The sequence below is a fragment of the Lycium barbarum genome, chromosome 4 (assembly GCF_019175385.1).
Source record: "Lycium barbarum isolate Lr01 chromosome 4, ASM1917538v2, whole genome shotgun sequence".
In the NCBI taxonomy this organism is placed as follows: domain Eukaryota; kingdom Viridiplantae; phylum Streptophyta; class Magnoliopsida; order Solanales; family Solanaceae; genus Lycium; species Lycium barbarum.
In genome coordinates, this window is record NC_083340.1 from 72,962,829 (window position 1) to 72,982,079 (window position 19,251).

The 19,251-nt window shown below is 39.7% G+C and overlaps 1 pseudogene; it reads left to right on the forward strand.

The window, feature by feature from the left end:
• Positions 1 to 818: 818 nt before the first annotated feature.
• LOC132637545 (uncharacterized) lies at positions 819 to 12,850 on the forward strand (annotated as a pseudogene).
• The last annotated feature ends 6,401 nt before the right edge of the window (positions 12,851 to 19,251 follow it).

The following is a 19,251-nucleotide window of genomic DNA, read 5'->3' on the forward strand; positions in this document are numbered from 1 at the left end:
CAGGCTGGAGCTATACTAGCTGGTCCAGCAAGTAGGGGCGCAGGGGTAGCGGCCCCAGATCCAGACATAGCACAGGCTCCGGGGGTTCAGCATGCAGAAGCGGTGACACCTCGCTTGGATTAGGTTCCGGGTTTTGAGGCCTTCCCGAGGCCAGTTGCAGGGCCAGTGATGACTGGTGAAGAATATGATCTATTTTGGAGGTTCGCTAAAATGAAGCCTCATGTTTTTTATGGTACTGAGTCGGAGGACGCATATGAGTTCCTCATCGACTGTCATGAGAGGCTCCATAAGATGGGGGCCGCAGATAAGTATGAGGTAGAGTTTGTGACCTTTCAGTTCTTGGGTAATGCCAAGCTTTGGTGGAGGGCTTATGTGGAGTGTAGGCCAGCCGGGTCTCCTCCGTTGACTTAGGTTCAGTTTTACTCTGTGTTTCTGGACAAGTACGTTCTGCGTGCTCTAAGGGACCAAAGGAAGGATGAGTTCGCTACTATTGGTCAGGGGAACTCGTCTGTTGCTGTGTATGAGTCCCGTTTCCACTCCTTTTCTCGTTATGCTCTTCAGTTGCTACCCACTGAAGGGGAGAGAATACGACGGTTGGTGAAGGGGTTAAACACCGGACTGCAGTTATCGGCTCGTCAGCTTGTAGCCACTGGGCTTCACTTCAGGAGATAGTGGAGCATGTCTGTATCGTTGAGGGGATTAGGCATGAGAGTTATAGAAGGAAAGTTGAGAAGAAGTCCCGTAAGGGTGAGATATTCAGTAACTCCTCGAGGAGTTAGAGTGCGCAGGTATATTCAGGGCGTCCGGTTCAGTCTGCGATGCAGGTGTCAGCTGGGGGCCCATCAGGGGCAAATTATCAGGCATCTGGTCAGCATGGAGGCTATACTGCTTCATCAGCTTCTGTTCATTGGCCTACACTGGACCGTGCTTGCTTCGAGTGTGGTGAGATAGGGCATATTAAGAGGAATTTCCCCAGACTTAGATAGAGTGGGCAGGGAACTCAGTATCAGACTCCCCGAGCTCTATTTGCACCAGATCGAGGGGATAAGGATCGAGCACCGACAGGGCAGGGCGGCCACACCGAGGGTAGGGGTGGTGCCCAGCCTAACCGAGGCGGTCCTCAGGCAGGTAGAGGCGGACAACAGCCCGGCAGGGGCGGGGCTCAAACTGGAAATGGTAATCGTGGTGGTTCACAGGTGATAGGGGGGCACAATCACTTGTATGCCTTCCCAGGTAGACCCAAGGCTGAGGCCTCCGATGTTGTTATCACAGGTACTATCTCCGTTTATGACCGTATGGCTTCTATTTTGTTTGATCCGGGTTCTACTTTTTCCTATGTATCTACCTATTTTGCTGTGGGTATGGATATGATATGTGATACTCTTGATACCCCTATTTTGTGTCTACTCCTGTTGGGGATTCTGTGGTAGTGGATAGCGTCTACCCTTCGTGTGCAATTTCTTTTATGGGGTATAGTACTTGGGCAGATTTGCTGATCTTAGACATTGTAGACTTCGATGTTATTTTGGGTATGAGTTGGTTGTCCCCGCATTATACTATACTTGATTGCCATTCTAAGACTGTTACACTAGCCATGCCCGGGGCACCTCGACTCGAGTGGAAGGGTAACCTTAGTCCCCTCCCTAAGAAAGTAATATCCTTTGTTCGTGCTAGGAAGCTAGTAGAGAAGGGTTGTTTAATTTATCTAGCACATATCCATGATACCAGTGCATATACTCCATCCCTTAATTCGGTTCCAGTGGTACGCGAGTTTGCGGATGTGTTCCCCGCAGACTTGCCTGGTATGCCATCGGATCGTGATATTAACTTCAGAATTGACTTAGACCCAGGGACTCGTCCTATCTCCATCCCACCTTATAGGATGGCACTAGCAGAACTCAGGGAACTGAAAGAGCAGTTGCAATATCTTTTGAGTAAGGGGTTTATTTGCCCGAGTGCCTCTCTGTGGGGTGCTCGTGTGTTGTTTGTTAAGAAGAAAAATGGGTCTATGCGTATGTGCATTGATTACCGTCAGCTGAATAAGGTAACTGTCAGAAATAAGTATCCCATTCCCCGTATTGATGACTTGTTTGACCAGTTACAAGGAGCTTCTGTGTTCTCTAAAATCGATTTGAGATCAGGGTACCATCAGTTGAAGATTCGGGCAGAGAATATTCCTAAAACCGCTTTTCAGACCAGGTATGGGCACTACGAGTTCTTGGTTATGTCTTTTGGGCTTACAAACGCCCCAGCTGATTTCATGGATTTGATGAACAATGTGTTTAAGCCATATTTAGAATCATTTGGAATAGTGTTCATCGATGATATCCTGAAGTACTCTAGGAGTAAGGAAGAGCATGAGAAACATTTGAGAATTTCTCTTGAAGTATTGCGAAAGAAGGAATTGTATGCTAAATTCTCCAAGTGTGAATTCTGGTTGTCTTCTGTGTCTTTCTTGGGGCATGTTATTTCGAAAGAGGGTAATATGGTGGATCCTCAAAAAATTCAGGCCGTCAAGGATTGGGCCAGGCCCACATCAGTGATCGAGATCCATAGTTTTATGGGTCTGGATAGCTACTATCGTCGGTTTGTGAAAGGGTTTGCTTCTCATATGACTCGTTTGACTCAAAAAGAGGTACCGTTCCAGTGGTCCGATGAGTGTGAGGAGAGCTTTCAGAAGCTCAAAACATTGTTGATCACAACACCGATTCTAGCATTGCCCCCAGAGGGAAAGGATTTTGTTGTTTACTATGATGCTTCACGTTCTGGTTTGGGTGCTGTTTTGATGCAGGAAAAGAAGGTGATTGCTTGTGCTTCTCGGCAGTTGAAGGTGCATGAGAAGAACTATCCTACTCATGATCTGGAGTTGGCAGCAGTGGTGTTTGCGTTTAAAAATCTAGAGGCACTACTTGTATGGTGTCCATTGTGAGTTGTACACAGACCATCGCATTTTGCAGCAAGTGTTCACTCAGAAAGATCTGAACTCTATCTAGATAGCGGAGATGGATAGAACTTTTGAAAGACCATGACATCACCATTTTGTATCACCCTGGTAAGGCTAATGTAGTAGCTGACGCATTGAGCAAGAAGTCGGCTAGTATGGAAAGTCTGGCTTGTTTGATCTCTTCTGAGCGTTCGTTGGCTAGAGAGGTGCAGACTCTGGCTAACAGTTTTATGAGACTGCATATTTCTAACACAGGAAAGGTGTTGGCTTGTGTTGAGGCTTGGTCATCATTTTTAGAGCAGATTAAAACTAAGAAATTCGAAGATGTTAAGCTATGTAAAATATGTGATAAGGTGTTGCGTGGTGAGGCCAGAGAGGCCGTGATTGATGAGGAGGTCGTGCTGCGGATCAAGGGGCGAGTGTGTGTGCCATGTGTGGGCGACTTGATTAAGACCATTCTGACAGAGGCTCATAGTTCGAGGTATTCTATCTATCCTAGTGCCACTAAGATGTATCGTGATTTGAGGCAACGTTACTGGTGGACTAGGATGAAGCGTGATATAGTAGAGTTCGTTGCTCAGTGTCTGAATTTCCAACAAGTGAAGTATGAACATCAGAAACATGGGGGTAAATTGCAGAGGATGCCCATTCCCGAGTGAAAGTGGGAAAGAATATCCATGGATTTCGTGGTAGGTCTTCCAAAGACTCTAGGGAAGTTTGACTCTATCTGGGTTATTGTTGATAGGTTAACTGAGTCTGCCCGCTTTATTCCGGTGAAGATAACTTATGATGCGAAAAAATTGGCTAAGGTTTACATTCGGGAGGTGCTTAGATTCCATGGAGTTCCTATCTCCATCATGTTCGATAGGGGCACTGCGTTCATATCTAGGTTTTGGGAGTGTTTGCATGAGGAATTCGGTACGAGGTTAGATCTTAGCACAGCCTTCCATCCTCAAACTGATGGGTAGTCTGAGTGGACTATTCAGGTTCTTGAGGGTATGCTTCGTACGTGTGTGATAGATATCGGTGGGCATTGGGATCAATTCTTTCCTTTAGACGAATTTACTTACAATAATAGCTATCACTCGAGTATTGATATGGCCCCATTTGAGGCATTATATGGAAGGACGTGTAGGTCTCCTATTAGATGGTTTGATACATTCAAGGTGAGACTGTGGGGTACTGACCTTCTGAGAGAGTCCCTAGAGAAGGTGAAGGTGATTTAAGCCAAGTTTTTGGCAGCGCAGAATAGGCAGAAGAAGTATGCGGACCGCAAGGTCTGAGATATTGAGTTTGAGGAAGGAGAGCAAGTGCTGTTTAAGGTCTCACCTATGAAGGGTGTGATGAGGATTGGGAAGAAGGGCAACTTAGCCCGAGGTTCATTGGTCCGTTTGAGATTCTCAAACGTGTGGGAGATGTGGCTTACAAGTTGGCTTTACCTCCGGGTTTATCAAGAGTTCATCCGGCGTTCCATCTGTCGATGTTGAAAAGGTACCACGGCAATGGTTCCTATATCATCCGTTGGGATTCGATTTTGTTAGATAAAAATTTGTCGTATGAGGGAGAGCCTGTTGCTATCTTAGACAGGGATGTTCGCAAGTTGGGGTCCAAGGATATAGCTTCTGTGAAACTTCAATAGAAGAATCGACCAGTGGAAGAAGCGACTTGGGAGACAGTGTCCGATATTTATAGCAAATACCCTCAGCTTTTCACCGAGTCAGGTAACTCCTCCCTAGTTTTCTCACCCTTGTCCATTCGGCGACGAATGGTGTTTTAATTGGTATCTGGGGTAACGACCCTTCCGATCGTTACGGGAAATTAGGACTCCGTTGGGAAGTCCGAGGCGGCGGGTGGATTTATGGGGCATCGTTTTGTATGTGTGCATGTTTTGTGTTGTGTTTTTGCGGCCTTGGATGAAATGTGGGGTGATAGATGGAAAAACTGGACAAAATCGAGCTCATTACCCAAAATGAGCCGATGTGGTGGTACTCGGACCGCTGCCAGCGGCCATCCATTTCCTTGATGGCCATTGTAGCGGGGAATGTACCGCTATGGCGGTACCGTTATAGCGGTAGATGGACTACCATAGCAGTCATAACGATTTTGTGGTGGGCCGCTATAGCGGTCACAATAATTTTGTAGTGGGCCATTATAGCTGTCACTTGACCGTTAGCGGTACCACTACAGCGGCGTGACGACCGCTATAGCGGTCGACGTAAAACAGTAGCCCTAATTTTATATACTCAGTTTTATTTTCTCTTTTCATAAAACACTAACACACTTCCTAACAAGCACCTAGAGAGAATTTTCAAGCTAGGGCAAGATAACCTTGAGAGGTAAATTCCAATGCTTTTCATTCTATTATTTCCTTCCCCTTCGTTATTGTAATCATCTTCATAGGTCTTCAATGGTGAAAGTGAAGTAGAAACCCTAGAATGTCAATAAACCTTCTAAACTTGATGGGTTGGGGTTATTATCGCTTATTTATCATTTAAATGGATTGATTAGTTGCTATTTGTCATAAATTGAACATTTAGAATCATAAACTAAGTGATTTGAGACCTAGGGTTCTACAAAAATGGTGTATTTGCCATAGAAAATTGTTTGTAATGGGAATGTTTGATAGAATGTTGAATAAATTGATGTTAAATGAATACTAGGGACCTAAATAGGTTGTTTATCACCTAGAAAATCATCCACGTTTAGAATGGGGAAAGAGAAGGGTATTCTTGCTTTGGTTTTTTTAAATTGAGCAATGTGACTCGTTGAGCCTTCTATTTTTAGACCGTGAACGTATTGAGGCTTTGAGGAAAGGAAAGGCTGTAGCAGAGTAACCTGCGTGTTCCAGCTCTACTTTGAGGTAGGTTACGATTTACTTAAGTTGACTTTGGTTAGTTGATTATATGTTTGGTGATCTCCTTAGGAGAAAGCATGTCTAGTTTTCATGCATGGTATTGTGTGGTTAAATTCCTACGTGAATGTGATTGATTTGTTGTGTAGGCTCCGTGCCATTATTCATGTGTAATTAAATCTCTAGTGGATGTGTTGTGATGAGAAGCTAATATAATCTTCTCAAAGGTATTGTGACATGAAATGATGAGTTAATTGTTGATATTGGGAAGGTAAGAAACATTATTCTGTAAGAGGTATGGAAAGGCACTCATGTGACCTAGATTATGGGCTCGTGGTCCGAGGATCATTCCGGAAACGAGAGGTACTTTGATATGCCCCGTGACCGAGGTTCGTTCCGGGGCGGAGGTTTGTGCTCAGGTCTGATGGAGTATTCTGGAACGAGTGCTACATGGACATCATGGGTCCTCTGCAGGTTATGGCTACTGGGCTAAGACATCAGCTAGTATGTATGTACAGCGAGTGAGGTTATTGTGGTAAATTTATTTCCATTGTGACCTGCGTGATTGTGATTGTCACGACCCGACTAGGGGGCCGTGACGAGCACCCGGTGCTACCCCACCCGGGCACCCCCTTATCGTACATAACATATCATCTAGGTGAACCATAAGTCAATTCATGCTTTTCTTATCGTTAATCACATTGATCCCATTAGACGACCATCATCATTTAACATATCATAGGCATCTATGCCACATCATAAGTACAAGGCCGACGAGGCCAACAAAAGATATACAAAACATGGGCCGACATGGCCGAACATCTCTACCCACATACACATGACTACGAGCCTCTAAGAGTATGACATATCGTATGAGCGGGACAGGACCCCGCTATGCCCATAATTATATACACAAAAGAATAAGTACCCAAAAGCTACGGCTCCGAAAGAAATGGAGCTCTGCTATGCAATCTCTAAATAAGCAGCTATGGATCAAGTCTGTCTCCCTGTGCACCTGCGGGCATGATGCAGCGTCCACAAACAAAAGGACGTCAGTACGAAGAATGTACTGAGTATGTAAAGCATGATCAACATCAATATAGAAGCATAATAGATTTCATATGAAAATAGCATAGGAGGGGAGACAGTAATATCATCATCATCATGTCGCTTACTTGCATACATCGTCGTTCGTATCCCATAATAATACTCGTACCATACTTGTGCTCATATTCGTATACATGTCCTTATTCGTATCCTTATACATCGTCTTATCACATTCATATTCATATTATATACATAGTCATTTCATATACATAGCATTTACACAGCATACCCGACCTTATAGGATCGGTGTTTTATATATATACTTGGCCAACCAAGGCTCAAGATCATGCATACCTGGCCCTACCAAGGCATCAGGGTTATCCGTACCATCTGCAGAGGTGTCCGCGCGTTTCGTAATCGTATACATACTTTATACATAGTCATATACATATAGTCTTACCCGGCATCATAAGCTCGGGGTCTTATCATAGCCCTTCGTAGGCATTCATATACATATATCATAGCTCGTAAGCATCTCTAGTCTCATTTTACTCTTATCATTATTACTATCCTCATCATTATCGTTACATCTACATTATAGACTTACTCGTCATACGAGGAACATAGTATAATCATATTACATATCAAGGGTCGTGAGCTTATGAGCTCGGAATGTCAACCATGTGAAGACAACATACTCATATAGAGGAATTAGGAATTTGGCCAAGAACCATGCCTTATGAAAGAAGGGTTAGCCTTACATACCTTTCCGTCGAACTATTCTACACTTGCACGTTCCCTTCCAATGCTAGCGTTTATACCTTCATTAATATCATAACAATGGCCATTAGTCATTCACATTAACCACATTATCTAGATTCCTCAATTTGCCTCTAATTCACCCACATTCATGATTATAACTCCCATCTTCGTCCATTCGTCTAAAGTGTTTAGTTCATGATCTTAATACCATTTATAACACATTCATATCACAACACAACAACATTCATAACTCAATTCAAACTATTTCTCAAAATGTCACGATTCATCATTCATGACCTAGTTGACCACATTTTCTACAATCCATGTATTTTAATTCTCCACTACCTTAAACATCTTGTAAAAATCATGAATCTTACCTTAGAAGTTGTAGGAACAAGCTTTGGTTGATAGTACTCTTCTTTGAGCAAAACCCTAGTTTTTCTCCATTTGGATTTCTTGACTTGGATGATCCTTGATGATTCCCTTATCCTTGATTCACTTGTCTTAATGTTATGGATGACTTATAATCCTTGAAAACTCATATAATAAATGTAGAGAGAAGTTCTAGAGAGAAGTGGTGTAATGTTGTAATGAAATAAAATAAGTCTTGATCCTTATATTTAATGAATTGGAAAATCTGTGCTGGGTGAACAGTGGTCGTCCATGGAGGTTTACGGTCTGTATTTCAGTTTACGGACCGTCCCTCGTGGTCATTTTTAAGCTTAAGCAGAACCAGAAACTTTGGCCTGCATGCATGGTGATTTACGACCATGGTTTACGGGCCGTAAATCACTTTACGGTCCGTCCACCAGGTCGTATTTTAGCCATTTCATCAGCTGGCAGAAAGTTGAAGTTGGACATGCCAGTTTACAACGTCAAGTTTACGGACCGTATTGCACTTTACGGTCCTTATTTTGCACTATACGACCACTGGGCAGTTTTGCCAACTTTCAATTTTTCTCATTTCTCGACTTTTCATTCTAATCATCCACATCCCTTTACATACATTTCCCATGAAACATTATACACTCGCACTCCTCGCACATATCATTAGTTCATTTACTTGCGTACCAACGGAAAATTTTCCGAGGTGTAACAGTGATGCTTGACATCTTGGTGATTTGATTGTGATTGTTCTTAGTTGACTTGCTGTGATTTATTGATATTCATAACTGTTGACTAGCTTGTTTTATTCTATTGATTTTACGAAATATGCATGATACTAATCTTAGTCGGCCTATGAAATCTACCGATAGATAGTGTTTGTACTGATACTACCTTGCTGCATTCTTTGACTGCAGATTGTGATATAGAGACCATTGCTCGTCCTGACATCTAGCGTGGAGGATATTTGCTTACAGATTTTGGGTGAGCTTCTTCCCATGCCAGGCCGCCCGAAGATCTTCTTTCTATGATGATTTTTGTACTCTGGACATTATGGATTACTTACTTGTTAGACTTCTGATTCTTAGACATATGTTTAGCTTAGAGTCCTGTACGATGACTTTCGAATTTTGGGGATTGTAATAGTTAGAACTTCCGCACTTATTTCAGTATTTATGGCATGATTTACTTTGTTCTTTTGTTGTTAAATGAGTAATAATTGTTTAGTTTGATTAATATAAAACCGGATTGAATGGATAGGTGTCTTGCATGTTGGTTCACCCACTAGGTTTTAGATGGGTGCCAGTTATGGTGGGTTGGGTCGTGACACATTGATGCAATTTACATCTGGACTATCTCCATTTCACCTTCTTCTATAGTCTCATCCTCTTTGTTTTAGAGCTCAAATTTCAGGCTGCAGATATCTGTGTTTGAATCTGAAAAGCAGTCAAGTATATATTAGAAAATATTTGTGAAATCTATACAACAATAATTATTTTACTATACAAATATTAGAATTTTTTAAAACAAATGCAAGAATGAAAGTAAATCAACAGGGGAAAATAATTTTCTTGTTTCACATAAAAGTGTGAGTAAACTTTCTGGAAAATAATTTGCCCATACATAAATTAGTTATTAACAGGGCCTTTTTAATTTTCAAGACACATAATACTTTTCTGTAGGCTTTTGAATAATCTAATATAGACACAACATACTTATAAGTCCCAAGAAAAGCCATTTCTAGAAAGCATTAACATTTTCACTTGCAAATATTGAAGCCGCTCGAGCAAAAGACAGAAATTACATGTGATTTCTTAGAGAGATTTTTTTTTTGTTTTAAAAAGGCATTCAAAAAAGTATACTAAGGGAAAGGACAGAAGGAAAAAAGAGAAAAAGCAAAGCTAACCTGGTGCTTTGAGAATGAGAATTTTCATGTTACGTTGTTCAGCATTTTGTGGTCCATGGGATTAGGCACAAGGAAGCTGAGGAGGAATGTAAATTAAGGAGAAAGTAATTAGATGGAGGTTTTTTTTGTAACTCTTCATATATAATCTGTAACGATTCGCTTTTTATGTGGTGTTAAGGCATAAAAGACTACTATGAATTCGTTGGTGCTCTTTCGGACTTTGTTTTTAAAAGAGTCGCCACCTAATTTTTAGGAATTAGGAAAACCGTTTTGAAGGGTTTATTCAAATACCGTGACAAAATCTTCGTAATCCAGTGTTCTAGGTAAGGGTTCTGATGATCCCTTGGGGAAGGTGTTTGCCTGAACTGTCTATTTTGTGTGTTTATTCTCGCATTTAAAGAAACTGTCATTTTTGTAAATTGCATATCATTTTTGAAAAAATAAATTTGAATATGTCCCCCTTATATACAGGGTATCGGAGTTTTTGGATTTACAACATCCGTGTATAAATAGTCTCCTTTTATATATATAAGGAGTGTATCTTATTTCATAAGTGAAGAGAAAGGCGAAGTTCTTGATTTTTTCATAGTGTTAAATTCGTTTTACTCATACTTTGGCTCGTGTCACTCCGTTGTGGTACGATCAATCTTATCCAAAACGTTATATTACAATTGGTTTTTATAATATAAAAAGAGCATTTTTGTAAGGTCAAAGGAGTATATCTTGATCGTATATACTCGCTTTATGGCCTTTTCCTTAGTCCAAAACTGCAATCCTAGACAAAACTTTGGTTTTTTTTTTTATAACAGAAAGGAGAGTTGTATACATATTCCTTTTACCCAATTCTGGTACATGTTAGTTTTACAAAAAAAAAAAAAAAAAAAATCTTGAGCATGGAATTGGTCCATTTTTCTTATATTATAAGAATAATACGAAGTTGGCTTTTGACTTGGGATTACTCGTGGCCTGAGGCCCAAAAATTTATTGCAAGTGGTTGTAGAAAATATCCTTTTGCACAAACTTTAAGAAAGACGAATTTGTTAAAAAAAGGATTTGTAATTTTATCAAGTTTCTAAAATACTTTTGTTATCCACAATTGTTTTTACCCGTTTGGAGTTTAAACCAATCAAGTTCTATATAAAAAGAGTTTCGCAAAATCTCATTTTTTTTTATACTTGACCTCAAAAACCGTTGAATTTGCTCGGGGTTTTTGAAATTCATTGGGGACCTAAAGTCGTCTAAACAATATAAGCACTGTTGTCCTAAGACGGCTAATTCTAACCATAACGTTTTCCACTATAATATGAGCATGATACAAATTACAAGTACATCAAAAGCTTTAAACAAATAATGCAAATAAAATGAAAATAGAAATAGACTGGAGGCGTACCAAGCCCCTAGTTTAGCCATTTTCACCCATGGCTAGGCCTTCTGCGCGCCTTGCTATTTGCTTTTCCTTTGCGGACTCGAATTTTGAATTAATTAAAGGCCCAATAGGTAGGCTTTGGCTGGACCCGAGTGGCTATGCGAGTGAGGAGAGGGGGAAAAAGAAAAGGGACCCGATTAGTTTATAAACACTGAACTTATCACTAAAATAGTAAAACTATACATAGTATAAAAACAAGAAAAGTACTCATATTATTCTATACTTACCCCATTTCTCCTTGAATGGATTTGCCTTGGTTGGAGATTTTACAATGGCATGGGGACTGAGTCCTTGCCTTATATTCTTGATGCCTTATATTCTTGATGTCGCACAAGTTCCAAGGGGCTTCTAAGAACCCCAGGCATGACTAACACCAAGAAGGCCTGGACGACCCCGAACTACCATAGTTTATCCTCAACCAGTGCATCCCAAGCAAGAGGAAAAGAGAGTATAGAACTTGGGAGTGACAACAGATTTCAAGCAAACTCATAAACAAACAACAGTCAAGTGCCATACTCTAAAGGGAGAAATTTACATCAATTATAGCAAACAGCAGCACCTAAGTAAGACTAGGTAATCAACAAATATAGAAGTAATGAAAAGGGGGGAGGGGGGGGGGGGGGGGGGGAGGGGGGAGTCAGTTTCATAACTGGATGATGACAAGGATAATGCACACAACCGCTTTAGAGAGAGCACAGATAATGATAAATCAAACCATGGACTTGTTAAGATAGCCCTGGAAACAGAAGGAATAAACTGGAACACTTCAGCCATATCAAAGCAAAATACAGAAGGGTTTGTGGCCAAATACAAGCTTGTCTCTTTTTAGACAATCACTTAGCCCAAGACTTCTCATAAATAAATAAAAAAAGAGGTTCCAAATTCCCATGTTCAAACAGCCTAACCCACTCATTTGTTAAGGTTCAAAGCCACTGCCCAGAGGAAACAAAACCTAGTTACACTAACTCAAGTGGTGGCATTCATCTTATCCCAACAAAACTTAAGATTGCTCACAAACAGGTCCAGAACAACCACAGTATTCTCAGAGAAAGGAAAGAAAAGAAAACCTAGGAGGACCTCCTAGCTAGCCAATGCTCATGGCCATATTTAGAACTTTTAGGGTACATATTCAGAACTGGCATCCTTTAAAACTACTCCTCTTTATTAACTTGAACACACCTCAAATTGGTACATAAAGTAGGGTCTCTGATTAATAGACAAGTGAGCTTTGAAAAAGCTTTATTAAAGGGAGGGAAATCTCAATGGACAAGCCAACTAAACAGTATGTCAACAGTTTTGACTCCTAAAAGTATTCCTTCAACATATTTTAGACTAATCCAAGGTTTTTTGTTTTTTCAAGAAACAGAAAGGAAGGAAGAGAAAAGCAAGAATGAATTTACAGCACACCACAGAAAGGAAAAGTCTAAGCCAATGGACCAAAAGGCAAGTCTCAGACATCAGTTGGATGAACAAGTTAGGAAAAGTGGACAAAGGCATATGGCCAACAACAAAGTAAATGGCAAATCCTAGTGTACACTCAGTTTTCTCATAGGTTGACTCAAGCCCACATAACACACCCATCAGCCCCCCATTTTCCCTTTACACACACAACTAATTTTAAACAAGTAAGGCTCAGAAAAAACCTGCAAACCTTTTAGACAAAAGGGATTTTTAGAAGGCAAGGTGGGAATCACATAACACTCAAATTTGGCAAGTATTTACAATAGCTTATTTGGCTCTAGGTGTATCTTTCCCTCCCTGTTAGACATAGTTAGACCGTTCCAAATCACCTATGGTCTTGGTGTGTCCCAAGGTCATGAAAAGGAGTTCTAAGAGAAAATGATAGGGTCTCAGGGTAAGGAAAGGGGAAGCAGGATAGGATGGGGTCATCACCTCCCCATCTCCTCCTCCTGAATCTCCCTTTCAGCAAAGGGATCCTAGTTTCCACTGGTCATTACCTCCAGTTCATGCCCAGGCTCACCTTTTCTCTCCCAAGACCTCTCTCCTCTCATTTATGCACTCCCCCCATACCCTAGTGACACCACTAAAGGCCATGGAAGATCTAGGACAATGAACCCATGGGACTAATGGACAGATCTTAAAGACTTTGTTACCGAATTCACTATAAACACTAGGAACAGACCCCTTGCATACACATAGAACACAGTAACAAGCTGATTATTTCATAAGGAATATGTCTAGATTATAAAGTAAACCTTAGTTATCAAGTAAAAATGTGATGTACTGGGAACAAGCACCTCATAGACACATAGCAGACAACAACAAAACTAGCTGATTTCTAAGGACCATATCCAGATTTTAAAGACCTTTTATTATCAAATTTCCTTATGAGTAACAGACACATCATGGACACATAGCAAGTGATAACAAACTAGTTTTCCCTAACAACTTCAAACTAAAACCAAGATCATAGAAAAGTCTTTGTTTTTAACCACATTGTAGTTCAATGGAAAGAGTACACATTTTTCTTTTGCATCTCAAACCACACAAAGAAACAAACAACAGACTTCAGCACCATCATTTTAACCTTATCACCACTCTTTTTTGAAAGAACTCATCTCTCAACATCAAAGGGAAACACAACAGTATCAAGAAAAGACTACACAAGGACAAGTTAAGCAATATTTATAACAAAGATCCTATCATCCTTCCTTCTTTTATCCTTTATCCTGACCTATTATTGTAACTAGATGGCAAGTTCTCAAAAAAAAAAAAAATCCTGCACACAGACATGACCCATGGGCCACACACACATGCATACACTCCTTGCCAAACTACCAACCTTTAAATCCCTTTTTATGCCCCTTTTATCAGAATAGGCATATTCTATTTTTGCTAGGTAAGAACAAACATAACAATCACCTTTTAATCAACGTGTTAGACTAGGTGATTTGCCCATATTCATCAAACATAGACCATCTCAGGACTACTCTGAGTCTAGTTTATTATCGCAACCTTAGAAAACCTTTTAGACTCAAACACATCATAACCACACACCCCCACATGTTCTACTCAGAGGTAGCTAACAAATTCCCATATTTACCACAAATAGAACAACCAAACAAGAAGCAGAGCTAAGTGAAGTACCTTGGTCAAGTTAAAACCCTTCCCCCAGGATCACTTTTAAGACCTTTGTTTCAATATACATTATTGTGACCCCAAAATGCCATGTTTTATCAAGTAAGTAAGACTTAGGTGAGACAACAAGAATCAGGCTAAACAAGTTACCGAGTAAAACAAGTAGAATTCCACAAAGAGCACACAGTACACTTTCACTTTTTAGAATCCAAATTCCATTAGAGGACAGACATAATCAGGCTAGGTCTAGCACATGACAAACTTCAACTCCCAAACATACAAAATATTCAGGAAAGACAAGGTGACGACCGGATTAGTTCCAGTTCCTTTTAGACCCTCTACCTTTCAAACAGGTACATGATCAGGTGAGACAATAATGATCAAGACTAAAGTTCAACATAATAAGCTTTTACTTTTTCTTAACACATAACCACATAAGACAAGCAATAATCAGGTTGGGTTCAGCATAACAAGATTTGACTTTCCCATGACACTTAACCACATGGGACAAGCAATAATCAGGTTGGGTTTAACATAACAAGACTTCAACTTTCCCATGACGCATATGACCAAGCAAGGCAAACTATGATCAAGCTAGGTTCAAGACTTCAACTCCCAACCCACACATAACCACATAAGACACATAGGACAAACAATGACCAGATTAGGCAACTTACTTCAGACAGGCTGTCGCGATCCAACCGGAGGGCCATGACGGGCACCTCTCATCATACTTTCACAAACATAACTAGGTGAGCCACAAAGCTAACTCGCAATTCATGTGCATCAATAATGCAAATCTTATCAGGCAAGAACCCTTTTATATCAACATCATCAACTACGCCCATATACATATACACAAGCCGATGAGGCTAACAAAATGATATACAAAATATGAGCCGACAAGGCTAAGAGACATCTAGCTATACACAACTATCTACGAGCCTCTAAAAAGAGTATGTAACATCATAAAGACGGGACAGGGCTCCGCCATGCCCATATATATACACAAAAGAATAGTACCAATAGCTGCAGCTCCGAATCAAATAGAGTTCCTCTACGCAGTCTCTGGATAAGCAGTCTAAGGATCAAGTCTATCTCCCTGTCCACCTGCGGGCATGACACAACGTCCACAAACAAAAGGACGTCAGTACGAACAATGTACAGAGTATGTAAGGAATAAGCAGTAACATAATGATAACATAAAGGATAACATGAGATAGAAGAGCTATGAGATAGGAGAACTATACATATACCTCTTGAGACGTTCATCATATTTACTTACCCTTTTTCTAATAGAAACCTTCCATACATACGCACACATATATAGTAGTACCATACCCGACCATAGAGGTTTGGTGTCACACATACCCGACCATAGCAAGGCTCGGTGTTGTCCATACCTAACTGCAGTGGTGTGCGCGCAATGAATATCATACCTGACCATACAAGCTCGGTGTTACATAATGGCTAGACATATATACATACATATACACACAGGAGTACATAAGTAGTGTCGACATCATCATCATCAATATGTCTTCCTTTAGAGGGCCAACTATTGTAGGATGAGATCAACGATATCATGAGAGTATCAAGACTTATGAGCTTTAGCACTTCTAGAATTGGAGGCATCATGGAAAACATGGTGAATTTCATGAATAGGTGTACAACAATGGAATCATGCCTTAAGATGGAAGGGTTAGCCTTACATACCTTTACGTCTTCTTAACTACTTAACGTTCACCACTAAAGCCTGAGAAATCTACATTTAAAAGGATTCATACCAAGGTTAACTCTTAAAGGCACTTTTAAGTTCAAACTAGAATAATTCATAAGCTTAGCGAAAATTGGGCAGCATTTCCCCTATTTCATCAACTTACACCCTATTACGAAACAACTTTCAAACAACCATAACGACATCCACAATATCATATCAAGTAGTCATATTCCATTAAGTCTCAAAATTCATTCTCATAATCAATTCATATCAACAACTTCACATCAACCCTTTGTACAATTGTATGTAACACTTCCTTGTCATCATTATTATCCTTCGTAACAAGATTACACTCATAACATTCTAACAATGATAACTCCAGTTAATTTACTACCCAAAATATCATTAAATCTATATTTAAACTTCATTTTCCACCTTCTCCCCTTACTCGAGTTGTTCAACAACCAAGCATGCTTAATAACATGAAATAAGCATGAAAACTAACCTTTTATCACATAGGAATGAGCTTCGGATCAAATTACCAACTTGAATGAAACCCTAACTTCAATACCCATGGAATTCTTGAATCCTACAAACCCTAGTGAGTCTCCCAACACTTGAATATCTTTATTCTTGCTATTTGATCTTTGACTTCTCTTGGGTTTGGGTGGAATATGCTTGGAGGAAAGTTCTAGAGCTTTTAAGAGTTTGGGGAAAGTGGGAAATGAAAAAAAAAGAACAAGGGTCGTTCATATATAATAAAAAGAAGAACTGGCCCGACCCGGATATACGACCATTTATATGGTCCGTACCATTTATACGGTCCGTATAAATGGACCGTATAATCCCACCAGGGGTTCACCCTTCTCTATAATGATTCTACGGACCATTAGACGGGCCGTATAAATTATACAGTCCGTATAAATGACTGTACAACCTATCTTTTCCCGAAACATACTCTCGTCGATTCGTTCAACCTCAAATCCTTGTGGAACCTTATTGACACTTGTATAACACTTCATTAACCATCTAAGAGGCCCTATAGCTCCCCCTCAAGACATTACTAAACACATCATAACTCACTTGTTGCGAAACCTTCCCAAACATGTCTTACATTTCCACTTGCTTCGACGAACTTAGTTTCATCGATTCATATGACTCCTAAATCTTATGGTACGCGCTTAAAGTTATCAAATACTCTCCTTAATCTCCTAAGGACTTCATGTTCACCTTAAGTTTGTGTTAGTCTACTCACAACGCAACAAATCAAAATCTCCGAGATGTAACACAGGCCTCTTGATCCCTCCCTTAATTAACCTCCAGACCAAGACAACCTCCAAATGATCAATAATAAGACATAAGGCAAATCAGTCATTCAAAAAAGCTTGTGACTTCAAACTAACCCCCTCATGACCCAACCTTATCACATGGTACACATGGGAATAGACTACTTCTGGCTTCAACAGACCTATTTTGACTCTGATCAAAACACAGGACTTTCATCAAGCTAACATATCAACTTAGACCACATCCCAAAACCTCACATAGGGATTTGATGGTGTTTAGACAACCATGATGGAACAGAAAATACAGAAAAGGCATCCAAATTCAGATAAAACTCATCAAACTCAAAACCATAGTCTAAACCACACTCAATATACCTTTAGTCACAACTAAATAAACAATAGGAGCAGACAAAAAAGCTAAATGGAAATCTGAGTCAAGCAAGTTCATCAACTTAATGCTATGGTCTAGATTATATGTAAAGAAAAAGGAACAACTAGTCACAAAGCATGAATAGAAGTCCTGAATAATAAAGTTGAGTCAAAAAAACCTATCAACTTGAAATTCCCCCATAACCCACATGAAGCTCCTTAAACAAACATAATGTAGACAGAATCCAGGAGGGAATCATAACAAACATATCAGGTTTGGGCTTTGTCCTAAACCACAAACAATCATATTAACCAGGCCTAGTATGAACATAAAACTGAAAAGAAGGGGAATAGACCAGCATATTGACTCAACCACCTATCCTAAACCACACACACACCCCTTAACTAGGTATAATGTAGACAGAAACAAGATATAAAGGTGATAAGCTAATGTACTAACTTAAATCCTATCATAAATCACATAATCATATTACCTAAGCATAATACAAATAGAATCTAAGTATAAAAAGCAACAAAACTACTTAAACTTTATCACAATACCCCAACAATCTTATTAACTAAAACACAACATAAGCAGAATCTAAATATGAAAAGCAGTAAAGTAGAATAATAACTTCAGCTTCATCACACAGCTAATCTTATTAACTAAACATGACATAAATCTAAGTATAAAGCATTAAGCTGAAACACTAACTTAAACTTCATTAATAAAACCACACATAATCTCACTAACTATGACATAACACAAATGTAAAGCATCAAACTAAAAGGTATTTACCTTTTGTGAGTGCAACTGGGATCAAGCGATGGATTTTGGAGGCCTTTGTGCTCCAATACCAAACTCAAGCCACCATGACACCACACAAGCAAATAAAATAAAGCAAATTTTAGAACTAATGAAAACAAACTGAAACCCTTAGTTTTTTTTTAAACTAAAATTTTTAGACTTATGGAACCCTTAAGGCTAAAAATACAACTTTCAGCCTATTTCTTAGTTTTCTGACCTCCCTTTTTGAACGAATGGGGGTTTCTATTTATATAAACCCCAGAATCCTTCTCGAGTTTCATACTACCAATGTGGGACTTGTGGATTTACACAAGTCTCACTCACACAACCAACATACGGTCTAGATCTAAGGTAAAAATGAAATCAATGGTTCAAAATACTTCAAGACTAGTAATCATGATGGAAATACAGAGAAAAGGCCATAAATAGTCCCTTATCTATGGGAGTAGGTCTAAAATGGTCCCTTAACTATATACTTACCGGTTTTAGTCCTTTAACTATCCAAAAACTTATCAAATTTGGTCTCCATCTATTTTTTTATACAAATAGCGTACAAACTCATAAACCTTCGTGAGATTAATCGTTAAACCATTCCTCAGACCTATATTTCTCTCTCCCTGCTTCTTTTTTCTCAAGTTCATTCTTTAAC